This window comes from Zonotrichia albicollis, chromosome 2, assembly GCF_047830755.1.
Source record: "Zonotrichia albicollis isolate bZonAlb1 chromosome 2, bZonAlb1.hap1, whole genome shotgun sequence".
NCBI classification, from domain to species: domain Eukaryota; kingdom Metazoa; phylum Chordata; class Aves; order Passeriformes; family Passerellidae; genus Zonotrichia; species Zonotrichia albicollis.
This window is the reverse complement of record NC_133820.1, coordinates 5,455,386-5,468,831: the sequence shown is the minus strand read 5'-3', so window position 1 is coordinate 5,468,831 and position 13,446 is coordinate 5,455,386. Positions and strand designations below refer to the sequence as shown.

The window sequence follows — 13,446 nt, the reverse complement described above, 5'->3', positions numbered from 1 at the left end:
GGGAACGTTTCTGCAGCAAATGTCTCATTTTAAAGGCCTCTGATCAGGCATAATCAGATGAACTCCAGCCTGAGCCACACACTCCAGAGCACCCACATGCCTCTCTGGGGCTATTAGCTGGTTATCCCACTGATTTTGGCAACAATGTTGGAGTTACCCTATCCCTATTGCTCCTACTATCATGTTGCAATTACAGCTGGTTCTATACAGATACATTAAAGAGGAGACAGAATCTCTTCACACATATCTAAATTGTATCATCTTTGCATGCAAATTTGGCTCCTATGTCTGTTTCATTAAAGAAAACTGTATCATTATCAACAGCACCCAACTCTGCTTTCCAAGAGATTGACACATCTGTAAAAGCCAGTGGAACTCTGAAACTTCTGCACCCTCACTAAAGGTGAAGGTGTGACTGAAAATACAGTGAATTCCAGGCTAAAAACAATGAGAAAAAGGAGTAACAGCACAATAGTGAGCAGAGCTTGATGCTTACAGCAGGACGTAGATGCCTGCATGATGAACTTAAGTATTCTGTTGCTTAATCCTCAGCTTTTCCATTTGGATATTTATACATTATGTTACCTTTTATTACAAGATTATCTCAAGGGTCTCAGTCTTGCACAGTGCAATGAGAAAACATGAAGATAAGAATCACAATCAACTGGCTACATGGGATCATGGGATTCCTGACATCACCAAACTTTCAAGTACTTCACCCAGGGGTGGGAGGAGAACCCTCCAATTTTTTAACATTTTTTTTATTCTATATACACATCTTCCATATATATTAGAAGTGATGTCCTGTGCAAGGGAACTGTGTTTTCCAATCTCAGTTTAAATTTATTCTTACCAGAGAGAGCTATAAAGGATACATCAATATATTCATTGGAGGAACAACAGCAACTCAACTTCCTCAGCTTCTTATTTCTGCACACGGCGAATGTACCATCTTTTATAATGTGAAATGGAATGTCTCATGATTTTTCTCAATGCACTTCTAACACATTTATGCCTGGGAATCTAGGGTTCAATAATGGAAAAGCTCTAGAGAAATATATTTCTGCAGCTGGAGTCTGCCTACCATAGCAAAGCCTGTATCATTGCTTTAAAATTAGAGGTAGGGTCAGTGACAGTGAATGGTCAAACCACTTTTCACGACATTTTGGAAAGCTACATCCAAGGCTGTATTTTCAGGATGGCTTTAAGGTATGGCAGGCAAAGGTTGCAGAGAAATGGGATGGTTCAGCTGGCTACTCATTCTCACCATATCAGGCAAAGATCTGAATGGGAACTAACCCAAGGAGAACAACAGAAATTTCTATTCAGCTGGATTTTCCCCCTGACCTGGCTGATCATGGAACTGCATCACTATCATTACAAGCTCAGAAGAGGAGGTGAGAACAGGTGAAAATGTAGCCCCACCCCACTTGTTTGCAGCCTACAATTTGGATGGCTTTAAATTAACTCAAACTTTAACTGCATAGACAAAAGAGATGGATCTGCATTCTTGGAGATATTGTAGATCTTGGGTTTTCCAACAAGCAGCTTACCAAGACCCCTGGTGTCACGACACTGCAGTACTCATCGTGGAGGCCATGAGTTGCAAACCACTTGTCTCACAAAAAACAGTCACCTGGAAAAAGGAGAGAAAAGGTTTCACCAATAAGAACTCACAGATAAGCTGTACACCCCTTCCATGCACTCAACCACAGAAGCAGAGAAATCAAAAGCTGCTCTGAACCACCAAGGGGAAGCCTCTGCTCAGCCTGGAAAGATTTATCAGCACCCAAGAAGCCACCACCAGACTGGAAGACATTGAAGATCCACTGGAAGACACAGCTGCCCATGGAGGGGAAATAGGGAAATAAACTCCCAAGTTTAGCCAACTGGATTCCCATGAGCTCATCTGTGCTTAGAGAAGCTGGCACAAAGCTTGGGCATGTCATCTTCCCTTCTCTGCACCCACCTCTCTTCAAAGGCTCACCTTCCCCTCACAATGTGCCCAGCAACTCCTGCCAAACCCTTGTGCTTCATATATGCAACCTCCTCCACAGCCAGACAATGTATAAACAGAAACATCAAATATCAGGAAAAGCCAGGCAATCACATCTAGGGGAAAACCAGGCAGGTTTTAGAAGGAGGAAGCACTATCTACTGCTCTGGCAGCTCCTACTTCACATCACTGCATACCCTACAGGAGGAGGAGAATACAAAGCAAGTTTAAGTGCCTGAACGTTCAGCAATACAAGGAAACACAGACTCTGAAGAGCAGCTTACTGCTAAATTTGAGGTTAGCAAAAAAACCAGCAGTGACCTGCCAGCTTCTCCCTCACCCACTGTGAAAACTGTAGAGGCTGCAAGACAGTATGAATCCAGACAACACTCATGCTGTCAGGGCCAGCGTGCTACCTCAGAGCACTCTCAGCTATTTACACAGCACGGACAGCCTTGCAGTTAAAGTACAACTGCAAACTGAAATCACCACCGAAATTTTTCTGTGCAATCCCAATGCATTCTGCTGACCAGATCTCCTGACAGAAACCCAGCAGCTGGAGGCTCAACTAGTTATGCATTGTGAAAGCCTGTGCAGATTCTCTTCCCTCCAACATTCTCCAACTATTATCTCCTGCAGCTTCACCTTAATAATGTAGCAATGTGCTGCCATGTAATTCACTTCACAAAACCAAACTACAAAGCTAGTCCCAAACAATGCAGCTACATTCTCCACCCAGTCCAGCCAAATCAAACAATGAAATCATCAAGGTGATAGACCATCCTTATCTAGCCAAGTCACACCTGCAGACAGCAGCTGAAACAAACACCTATCGCAACAAGCTGCTTCATCCAGTAAAACTCAGCACAGCAGCACAATCATCCCTGAATCCAATTACCCTGTGCTATCTCCTCTCCCCTTTCCCCCACCCCACCCAACGAAACAACACAGGCTAAGCCATGCCAGTGCCAATACTGACACACCTCTACCAGAGCAGGGACAGGAATCACATTTCCCTGGAAGAGGAAAGCCTGGGAACACCAGCACACACCAGGAGGGAGAGAATGTATCACAGACATTGCTCAGAGCTCTGTTCCTTGAAACATTCAATCCCAGCCTTGCAGACCATAGCTCAGGACTGCAAGAGGGGCGCCATCCATCTTTTAGCTACCCAGTTACTGCACTGTAATTCCATTCCCTTGTGCCCCATCTCTGCTGCTCACCTGCACGGCCTGAGCCCTGTCAGCACAAGGCAGTTTGCTTCACAGTGAATTTAAGGGCAAAAGGCTGACAGCACGCACACAAAGCAGCTACCACACAGTAACTAATGAGATACAAATGCACATCTCAGTTTACCTTTCAGTTAAATCTTCTGACCACCCCTGTACTTCTAAAAACCAGCCACCATATTACTGCACTGCAAACAGAAGGTTAGCTTGAAATAATTCAACTAGCTAATTCCTATTTTATGGCCTTAAGCTGAAGAGGCTTGATAGTGACAAGTGGTCAAGTACTTGGAGGTATACAGCATTATGGCTGTTCCAGCAGGAACAGCTGCAGTTATCACTGATTCACTTCAGTCTTTTCTCCCTCTTTGAGGAGGAGAATGTGGAGAGATGAAATAAAAGCATACCAAGCAGATAAAAGTATCAGACTTGTGGCCTGACTGTGACATGAAGCATTAAAGGCAAGAAACCTTTCTCTGCATACAAGAAAGAGCACACTGCTATTTTCCCCATGGCCTTTCTGAGACTGTCAGTCTGTGCTGGACTGAGGGTGGTGAGAGCTCAAAATCAGCATGGAAAAAGAAAAAAGGCTGGAGACCTGCTGCTGCAGAAAACAAATGATAACTCTGAATGCAAGCTGAGCCTGCACCCTGAATTGTATCTGTGACAGTGGAGTGGGTAAGGAAGGAGAGAGAGTGGGATGAGAGATTTGCTCAGTGAAGAACAGAAGCTTTAGAAGGAACCAAGAATAGCAGCAGCAGGAGGAATTTGAGCAACCACTGATCCTGAGAGCCACCAGGAAGCAAACTTGTGCAAGTGCATCCACCAGTGGATTCCCTGTGTGACCTGAGAGGTGGGGCAAGGCAGTGAATCAGCCAACGCGCTCCTTCAGCACATTCTCACTGGGAAGGGCACCTCCAATTCCTCCGACCCTCATTCAACCACATGAGAGGGAGAAGAGCTGCACTGGCAAGAGGCGACTCCACTACAGCCAAGAGCTACCACTGGTGTTCAGCACGTGCTGCACTTAGCAGTTTTGTTGAGCATTTGCTTATTTCACACACTTGCAGCTGAGCTGCACATTACTTTTTAATAAGCTGCTGTTTAATACACACCTCATTGATAAGGAGAGCGACTGGCAAACAAGGAGGACACGGGCAGTGTTATTCAAAGCTTTTATTGAGCTGTCTGACTTCCTTAAGATCATGTAAAAGCAAACAGATAAAATGACATGAATGTTCTACACCCCATACATCTCCCTCTGACACTTGAGGATGGAGGGACACAAGACACTTCAATCCCTTGAAGTAGTCCAAATTTTTAGACAGGGGCTATTAAATACACCTTTAAATCTGTCTCTGCCTCCTAGCAAAAGCTGTCCTCCTCATCCTTTCCCAGGAATGGATAAAGCACATGCCTGTCACACTACTGGGATTGAACCCATCATCATTCAAATAGGTCTGTCAAAAATGCAACCTTGCCTTCTGCCACACCAGCTCTGTACCGGACCCAGGAAAGCTTCAACCAGGGTAAGCCAATCCAACTCTATCCCATCCAGCACTTGTGAAGTTATAAATAATATTTAGGAGACAAATTTCCTGTTTCATCCCACAAGGTGTCCACGTGCTCAGTGGCACAAAGGAGGCAGTGCTGACTGATGGCAAAGGCATGGATAGACTTATGCTTATTGAAATATTTTTGTGCCCATCTTCTGCCAGGTCCCTCTGCCCCTTTTCATAACCAAGCAGAAAATACCTCAGGTACCTTCAGATAGGTAACTTGGACACCTAAAAGTAGGTAGAGATAAGTTGTTCACCTAATGTGATTAGATAGCAACTCACAGCCAATCATCATTTTCTTGATGGTCCTCACTTACCCCAAAACAGTGTGGACTTGCCTATGCTCATGTCATAACAACTAAAAATGAGACACAAAGTTCTCACTGTTTCCCAGAGAATTCCATCTTCCCACATCAGAGAAATCACTGCTGTTCCAAAGTCTGCACAGGATTCTCTCTACGTTCACAGTTTTATACTAGAAATTAGTCTCAATAAACAGAATAATCAAGAACTTGTATTAAAATAAGCTGAGGTGACACGAGTGTGGGGGCTACACAATCTCCACCAGGCAGCACTGCAACCTCCACAGGGACAATACCTTCTCCTGTGGTGGTGTGTAAGCATCTCTAAATGAGTGGGTTATTGCCCACAACTAGATCCAGCCCTGAAGCACAGAGAAACACAGATTCACCTAAAATTAGCACCTTGAAGACCAACAGACACAGACAGGAAAAGGGCATGCAAGAATCTATGCCATTACATGGAGAGAAGTTCCCTTGAGGTGTTTCATTTGATGTAAGAATTGAGGACCACAGGATAAGCCTCCCAGAAACTGTAAGAATATTTAATCAGACCTATGCAAATGCAGTACAGTGTGGTCACACAGTGCAGCTCTGCTGAGCCTACCTGTGCCTGCCCATGCACACCTCTCAAATACGACAGCACAGACACCCTTCCTCCCATACTGCCTCCAGCCCCTCTCACCACAGATGGGGACCTTTCATAAAGAGCAAATCTCTCCTGAAGTCCATTCAAAACAACAAAGGGCACAGAAAATCCAAACTTTTGCTCTACATCCTCAAAACGTGCAGTGAAGACAATCACTGACAGAGCACAGTACAAACTCAGAGGCTCAGAGAATTAAGTCTTTTAAGGGTTTCTCATGTCACTATCCCCTTTTCTGAGAAAATGGTATCTCTAGCAACTATTCTCTTCCTTCTGAGAAGTACATGGATAACCAACAGTAGCCATGATATAGAGGCTGTATAAGTAATCACTCTTTTTAGGTACTTTTAAAAAATCATTCTAAAACAGTCTTTTGCAACAGACATGTTGCCCGCTACTCTCACAAGCGTAACTTTCAAGAGTTGTGAATAACACTAACACTTCTTGTCAAACAGACGACTGTATGTCCATTAAACTTATTTTTAATGTATTTAACAACATTTCAGTGCATTATTAATCAACAGGGATGCATGGCTGTCCTAGACAGCTTCTGACTCTGTAAAACTCCTTCACCAAGGACACTAAGAGATGCTGGTGATCAAATTCAAGGTGTACACAGACAAACAGCAGATGGGAAATTGAAAAGCTCTCTATTATGTAAAAAACACTTGAACTACTTGGTTCACTTGGGACTGGAACAAGCTCTTGGCAGATTCTGACACAGTTCCAGAAATCAGTCTGGGGAAAAAGCCAAAAGAAAAATTCTTTAAAAAAAGCGCTCAAAGCCTAAGTTAGAGCTATCTGCTTCTGCACAGGAACATGATGAGCACTTCCCTTCAGCCTTCCTGCCATTTCAGCCTCAGCAGTGGCCCTGGCAGGTGCGGGGCGGCCGGGGCGCCGTTGGTCGCGCTCCCTGTCACGACATGGCGCTGACCTCAGCTCAGCCTGGCACAGCTGCCAACACCACTGCAGCTCCACCTCTGTTAGCAGGGCTGGGAGCAGCCCATGTGCTTTACAAGTGCAGTTTGGAGCTCCCTGCGTGGAGGGTGGCTCACCTGAGCAGCAGCCGGGCTGCCATGGAGTGCCAGCTATTGTAAACACAGATAAAGATCAAAAGCTCAAACTATAAGGGATTTTTTAAGAAACATTTTAACAGTATTTCCCTAATATATGACAGGCTTCTGCAGCTTTCCATGCCATGTTAGCAGTTAATAGCCTTAGCATCAGTCAGCATTGCATGCAGGAGTCCAGTGGGTAATGAGAGTTCTCTGTGGCCTGCTTTCATAGCTTTGGCTTCTGTCACAACTTCATTTACTTTTCAGGAGTTAGGAGAAACAGGCAATCTCCTTCCTCTTACTTCTCTGGGTTTGTTTTTTGAAAAATTTAAATAGGGACATCAGCATGAACAACCACAGGTAAAAGACACCTGTGTCAAACTTGCCAGCAAGCCATTCTCTAGAAACTAATCTGTTGAAAGGGGCTGGGGGAAAATATGCTGAAATACTGGATGGGGAGACGGGCCGAAGGGGACAGCAGTTTGCTCTTCTACAAGTATTAACACCACACTGCTTAAACAAAAGGCTTGGGAGAAACAAGTCACTAATCAGTTCAGCACAGAAAAAACCCAAATGCTTTTTCCTTCCCTTTCGGCATCCCTTCAACAGGCTCCAGAATGGAAGATAAGCAGCAATCCTCGGGCACAGCTCCTTGGGCTGCAGTCCTGTCAGTTCTCATAAGCTAAGTGGGGCTGGGATGGGTCAGTACAGGACAGAGCTCCTGTGAGAAAAGCCCAGTGCTACAGCAAGCAGTAATTCCCCACTGTGCTGCAAGGGGACACGACACAGACACCAGCCGGAATTGCTGGTGAGCCATACACCTTCCTTCATGGGAACCTTCACCTTCACAGCTCTGCTCTCTCTCCTCCCAAATGAGCTCTTTGCCAAGGCCCCCCTGAGCATCACCACCTTCCAGCAGCGCCTGCCAGACCAGTTTTCGTTCAGGATTGTCACCAGCAGCTCTGCTCCTCTGCATGAGCCCTCCCTGCTGTTCTCAGGCACCTGGGGAGCTCAACACCACAAACCCGGCATGCCCATGGGAGCAGAGCTGAAGAGTTACTGCATCCCTGCAGCTCACTGCTGGGTGAAATGTGTCCCTGGAGCACTGAACCCCTCATGCCCTTGCTTTCAGACCCACATTGGGAGTGTGAGAGCAGCAGGACCCTCAGTGACACCATGCAGTGATTCCACACTGGCTTCCCAGCTATTAAATGCAGGATCCTCCACACAGCAATGACTCTTCTAAGGAGTAAGGCACTTCAAAGAACTCCAGCAAGCAAAAACTGCATGTACACACTACTCCACGATGCTACATGATGATATCAAAGCTGCTGGGATGAAAAACTGACATTTGATAAATAACATGAGGTCACCTCAAAGATCTCAGAACACTGCACGTAAAAATGTTATTTTGACAAGAAATTAAGCAATTGTATAATCAGGTCTATTATCAAATCTACTGCTTTGACACGATCTTCTAAAAGTACGAGGAGCATGCAATTCCAATTGCTGCAGGATCCTCCCTCACTCAACACAAGATGTAGGCATTTAATATTCCTCTAGTTAGCCACGCATGTACAGCACAGCCTAACGCACTTCAAAGTATTTACTGTGCTCTGTAAACACAGCGCTACTTTCAAAGCCTCATAGCTGTCAAATCAAAGCTGCCTTTCACTAAAGCATTCAGCAGCATTTCTGCTGCATGGTGGCTATTTGCCTGACAGTTTCAACCTTCTATCCCCCAACCACAAGAAGGTTAAATATTTTTTTATATATGCATATATATATAAAATTATTATTTTCAAGAGGCAGAAGAAAGTGTTTTCTTGCTAACAAGCTGTCAAATCATTTTGACCTGAAGTTTACTTTTTTTTTCCTCATACATACATATAAAATGTGGTGGAAAACTTCCACCATCAGAAGTTCTGAAAAGAATTTCTCCATACACTGTCCATTGTACCAGCTGTCTCTGCTGAGGCTGGGCCTGCTCACCTCAGCAGGATATAACTTGGTTTTATATTACACTGCAAATACATTTCTAATCAATCCTCAAACAAATCCAGATTGGTACATAGATAGAACATTGCCATTTCTCAGGCAGTGGAACAGTGATATCACGACACCTGAAGAAGTCAGTTTAGTAAAATGCAGAAAGCAGAGCTCTGAGCAACCTGAAAAATGCTCTGCACTGCCTGATCTCACCCAGTGTTTTTATCAGTGAGCCACTAAACCAGAATTTCTGTTCAGGTCTTCACAACTCTGTACACACTGCAAAGGTGGCAAAGATAGCTTGACACAACAGACACAGGCAGACTCAGAGACTTAAAGCAATTTGTAGAGCGTAAGTAACGTGGTCAAGTAGATAAATCACGGGCACGTTCAGAGCCGAGCTCTGTTCCCAAGTTTGCCACCAAACCCAGGCAATCCTGGCTTTAACAGAGCCCATGGGCCCCACCACCTCGCTGATAAGGTAAAACAGATTCTCCACCCTTTGTTCAGAAGGCACAGGGGACAACCACAGGCACACAGAGACCATCAGTGACAAGGTGGGTCAGATTTAAAGTTCTCTTGCCCTGCTACTATGCAGACAGAGCCTCACCAAGAGGAAAACACAGCAGCACTGCTTTCTTTAGAGGCCAACAGCCATGACAACAAGACAGCCAGCTCAGAGTAACTGCCAGTGCTAGGAGCTGACCAGGCAGCTGGGTGGGTATCTGTGCCTGCACAACTGCTCTGAGCCCAATACAGAAAACAGCAAGCTCCCCTCCATTCCACATGCAGCTGAATTGTTGTGTGTATCACCCACTCTTTATACCCCTGACTGTACCACTAAGGAGCACCTAAAACCAGCACTGTTGTCAAGACTGCAGCACCCCATTTTCAGTGAAACCTCAGAGGACATTGCTCCATCTTTCTTTGTTGAAAGAAATCATGTCAGTGGCAAAAGGCACTTCTTCCTTCCTTTGAAAGGATTTCATTGATTCTGCCTAGGCTTTAAAAAACAAACAGGCCAAAAACACCTTCTAGCTCCCCTGTTCACCTCCCTTCCCTATTCCACAAGCATCTTCTTGGAGGCCAAACAAGGAAAACCCCACTTCTGCTTTTAAGTCTGTCTGAAAAGAAAGGGATCTCTCTAAAGAGATAACATTCATTCTTCAGATATAGTTAACTGCAATTTCATAACAGTATTTAAAATAAATTCAATTAGTGTTGTCAAAGTACATCAAAATCAGAGTGCTCAGATTCAACTTGCAAAAGAATATGTAAGAACAACCCACAGAAGTAGGAATAAAGGAAATGTAAAAAGTTGTGAGGCAGCAGTTCACTTCAGAATAGCCACAGTTTCCCAGATTTCAGGATGGTTCACCAAGATCCAACCAAAGCCTATGGCACATCTCATATGCTGGTTCTCAATCAAGTTTGCAGAGGAGTGTGAGAACCCTGCTGCAAACCCAGGCACAACAAGCTACTCCATCCCTCCCTTTCCCAATATAGAAGCACAACTGCTAGAGCAGAATAAAAAAGAAGGCTTAGACCACAGGCTTAATACCTCTTCCAAAATTTCTACTGCCACTGATTAAGATAATTGAATATTCTTCATATTCTTAAAGACATCTGATGCTTTTTAACTCTTGTTGAATTCTTGCTCCTCAGCAAGATTCTCACAGCATGAGTTTCACTGCTTAATTGCAACCACACTAAACAGTGTATCGTTAATTTACACTACATGTTCTCAATCAACAGAAAGTCTTGAGGCAGCAGAAACTCTTCCACAGCAAAGCCCCAACACTCTTCTGCTGGCCCTGCTTAAAGCTTCTTCAAGAGGGCTCCCCTTTTGATACCTTGCATGTACGTTCAGAGATGATTTTTGGCAAAAACAACAAGGTAAGCTGGAGGAGCTGTTCTCAGGCAAGGGAAGCTGTAACAAACAGGTGTAAAAAACATTTAGCAAGTTTAGCAGACTCTTAGCAATGTAGTTAGATGAGCATTCCTTTTGGCAGAGAACTGCTGGTACCAATATTTGCTGCCACCCCTGCACCACACTGTGTGATGTGCCCGTGGCAAACCAGCCTGGCAAAGCGAGGCAGGCCAAGCATCATCATTTCTCTGCCAGGCTACTCCTGATCCAGATCAGCTCCCTGATCCCTTCCAGCATCCAGCTGCTCCAAAACAGCAGCACCAGCACACACACAGGGTGGTGCAGAGTCAGAACAGATGAGCACCAAGGACTCCTCAAATCCCAGCTCCAGCACTGAGGGAAGAGCTCACAGGAATAGAGGGCAGCTCGGCCCACAGGTAAGGGTGCACTCACAAAGCACAGCCCTGCTTCTTCAAAAATATAAATCAGAAGTGAACACTGCAACAGTTCACTTGGATTCAGCACATTAAATGTCACCTATTGTTGTTAACCAGGATTTATGAGACTGCATGTTCTTAAAGGCAACCCTTTGGAAATTTCCCAACAGATTGATTTTTTTTTTTTTTTGTTCAAGTTCTTCAAGATTATCTAGAGTTTCTAATTATGAATAAAGTTCCTGTTCTTCTGGACTTGTGTAGTCCCCACTACAAAGGAGGTCAAGCTCCAAAACAATTAAACTTTTAAAGCAGTAAAACAAAAAACCTAACAGACAAGTAAGGGTACGTAGGGGAAAGTTCTTTTAAATTCAATAGGCAGAGCAGTGCTTGAACAAAAATTCGGCAATGAAATCTCCTTCCATTCACAAATTGCTCTGAAAAACTGAGTTAACACCTTTATTTTGCCAGCAGGAAGACTAGAGGGACTCCAGCAGAGCTTGTAAGCAGGAAATCCAAGCCCACAGCAAAACTTGCTGGGTTAAAGGACTTCATATCTGTGTAAACAGACCACAGACCTTAGGGAGGCACAGAGATTTCTGTGAAGTCCAAGGCCACACAAATGAGCTAGAAGGATTTTATGAAGGCTGCCTGCATTGCTATGAAGAAATTCTGACAAACTTCTACAAAGCAGAAGACAAAAAGCCCTGCAAGGTAGCACAGCTCACATTTAAGATAAAATTAGTTTGAATACTCACTGGAGTGTAATTGCTTCACAGCATAAAGTTGTTGTTGCTGTTTGGGGTTGGAGTTTTTTTCCTACTGAATTTATAAAAGACCAGCAAAATTCCTAAGCCATAGGCACAGTTTGTGAGGCAAGAGAATTGACACAGCATGTCAAGAATTCAGAGGAAAAAACAACATCTAGGAAGAAACACTTAGAAATAGGTATGGGAACCCACTGTGCTGAAGAGTAGCAAGCCTTTGAATAGCTGGGAAATATGGATCAAAGGTACTCCATTCTTAAACACATCAAACATATAAACTGCTCAGAAAAGCTGGAGTAGATGAATATTTTAGCCTTGTGGCTTGCAGTCACCTCAGTTTCTATATTTGGGTATTTGGTGACAAATGCAGTTTGGCTGTGGACTAACCCTGACTGAAAACAATCCAAGCACATGAACTGTAAAGATGAAATGGGGGGGAAGGAGGGGAAGAAAGAGTCCACACCCTTTGTATCCATAATACCCAAAAGAGATCTACAAAGTTTCTGCTTGTATGACCAGAAACCTATTTATTTTCTTTCACGTTAAAATTCAAGTCCTGCCTAGCTTAGAAGATGGTGTTGACCAATAAACAAATTAACTCATCACAAGAGAGAAAAGCAAAATAACTCCCCAAAACAAACAAGGAAAAAAAAAAAACTAGTGTACAAAAAGATGGCCACAACACTGCTATCATAGTCCAGCTACTCCCCCACACCAGAGCAAATCACAATTTTTCCCAGAACCTCCTCAGACATCTAGAAGCTAAATAATCTGTACTGGGAAAACTACACTGGGAAGTCATAAACAGAACTTTTACTAAACACTGCAAAAATCAAGTGCACGGGCAGAACCCATTCCCAAAAGAATTTATCACGTTAACCTGACCAAAGATGAGCAGCTGAATGGGAGGGGGACTTACACAAAAACTTGTTTAGGGTGGGGGCTTTTTTTGCTTGGTTTTGTTCACACTTATTTAACGTCAATGATTGATTAACATTTTGGATAAAGGAGGTCTTTGTTAGTGATTCAGCATCTCCACCCCTTCAATTAAGGTGTTAAGAGTTCACACAAGTGCAGTGAGACCCAAGATCCCCAGACCCCTCTCCACAATAAAATCCCGACCCAAAAAAAACCAGATTAAAAAACCAAAACAAAACAGAAACGCACTTGCCCCACTGAGAAAATTGCAAAATCCCAAAACTAACATCGTTGCTAACTCCAAGTCAAAAAAAGAAAGATGCCTTTCTTTTGTTGTTTGAGGAGAGGCCAGCAAGGGAGACAGGCAAAGAATATGAGCCCTTGAGCCATTTTTATGCACTGAGTAAGAAAAAAAGGACACATTCATTAAAAATAATCTCTTTGGAGATCACTGTTAAAAGAAAAAAAAAATCCACACCGCGTAACAGAGCCATCATGCCAGCCTGTCCAAAATGGCTCTAAAAGCTGGGGAAAACAAGCCCTGCGGTTCAGGCAGGAAAGCAGATCCCCGTGCCATGGGATGCAGGCTGTGCCCTCCTGCAAGCACAGCTCCTGTGCCCAGATGGACACAAAACCACTCTGGGTGTGTGTGTGCCCCGATCAGCTTCCCAGCCCCACACCTGTAAC

General features: G+C 44.1%; 1 protein-coding gene across 6 annotated transcripts in view; it reads right to left on the bottom strand.

The window, feature by feature from the left end:
- Positions 1-13,446, bottom strand: part of LOC141727001 (uncharacterized) — a 61,373-nt gene that overhangs the window by 1,615 nt on the left and 46,312 nt on the right. For all 6 annotated transcript variants that reach the window (XM_074532230.1, XM_074532207.1, XM_074532232.1 and 3 more), the window contains exon 2: positions 1,554-1,636. The gene's annotated coding sequence lies outside the window, so the exon portion shown is untranslated. The remainder of the gene's footprint in view (positions 1-1,553; positions 1,637-13,446) is intronic.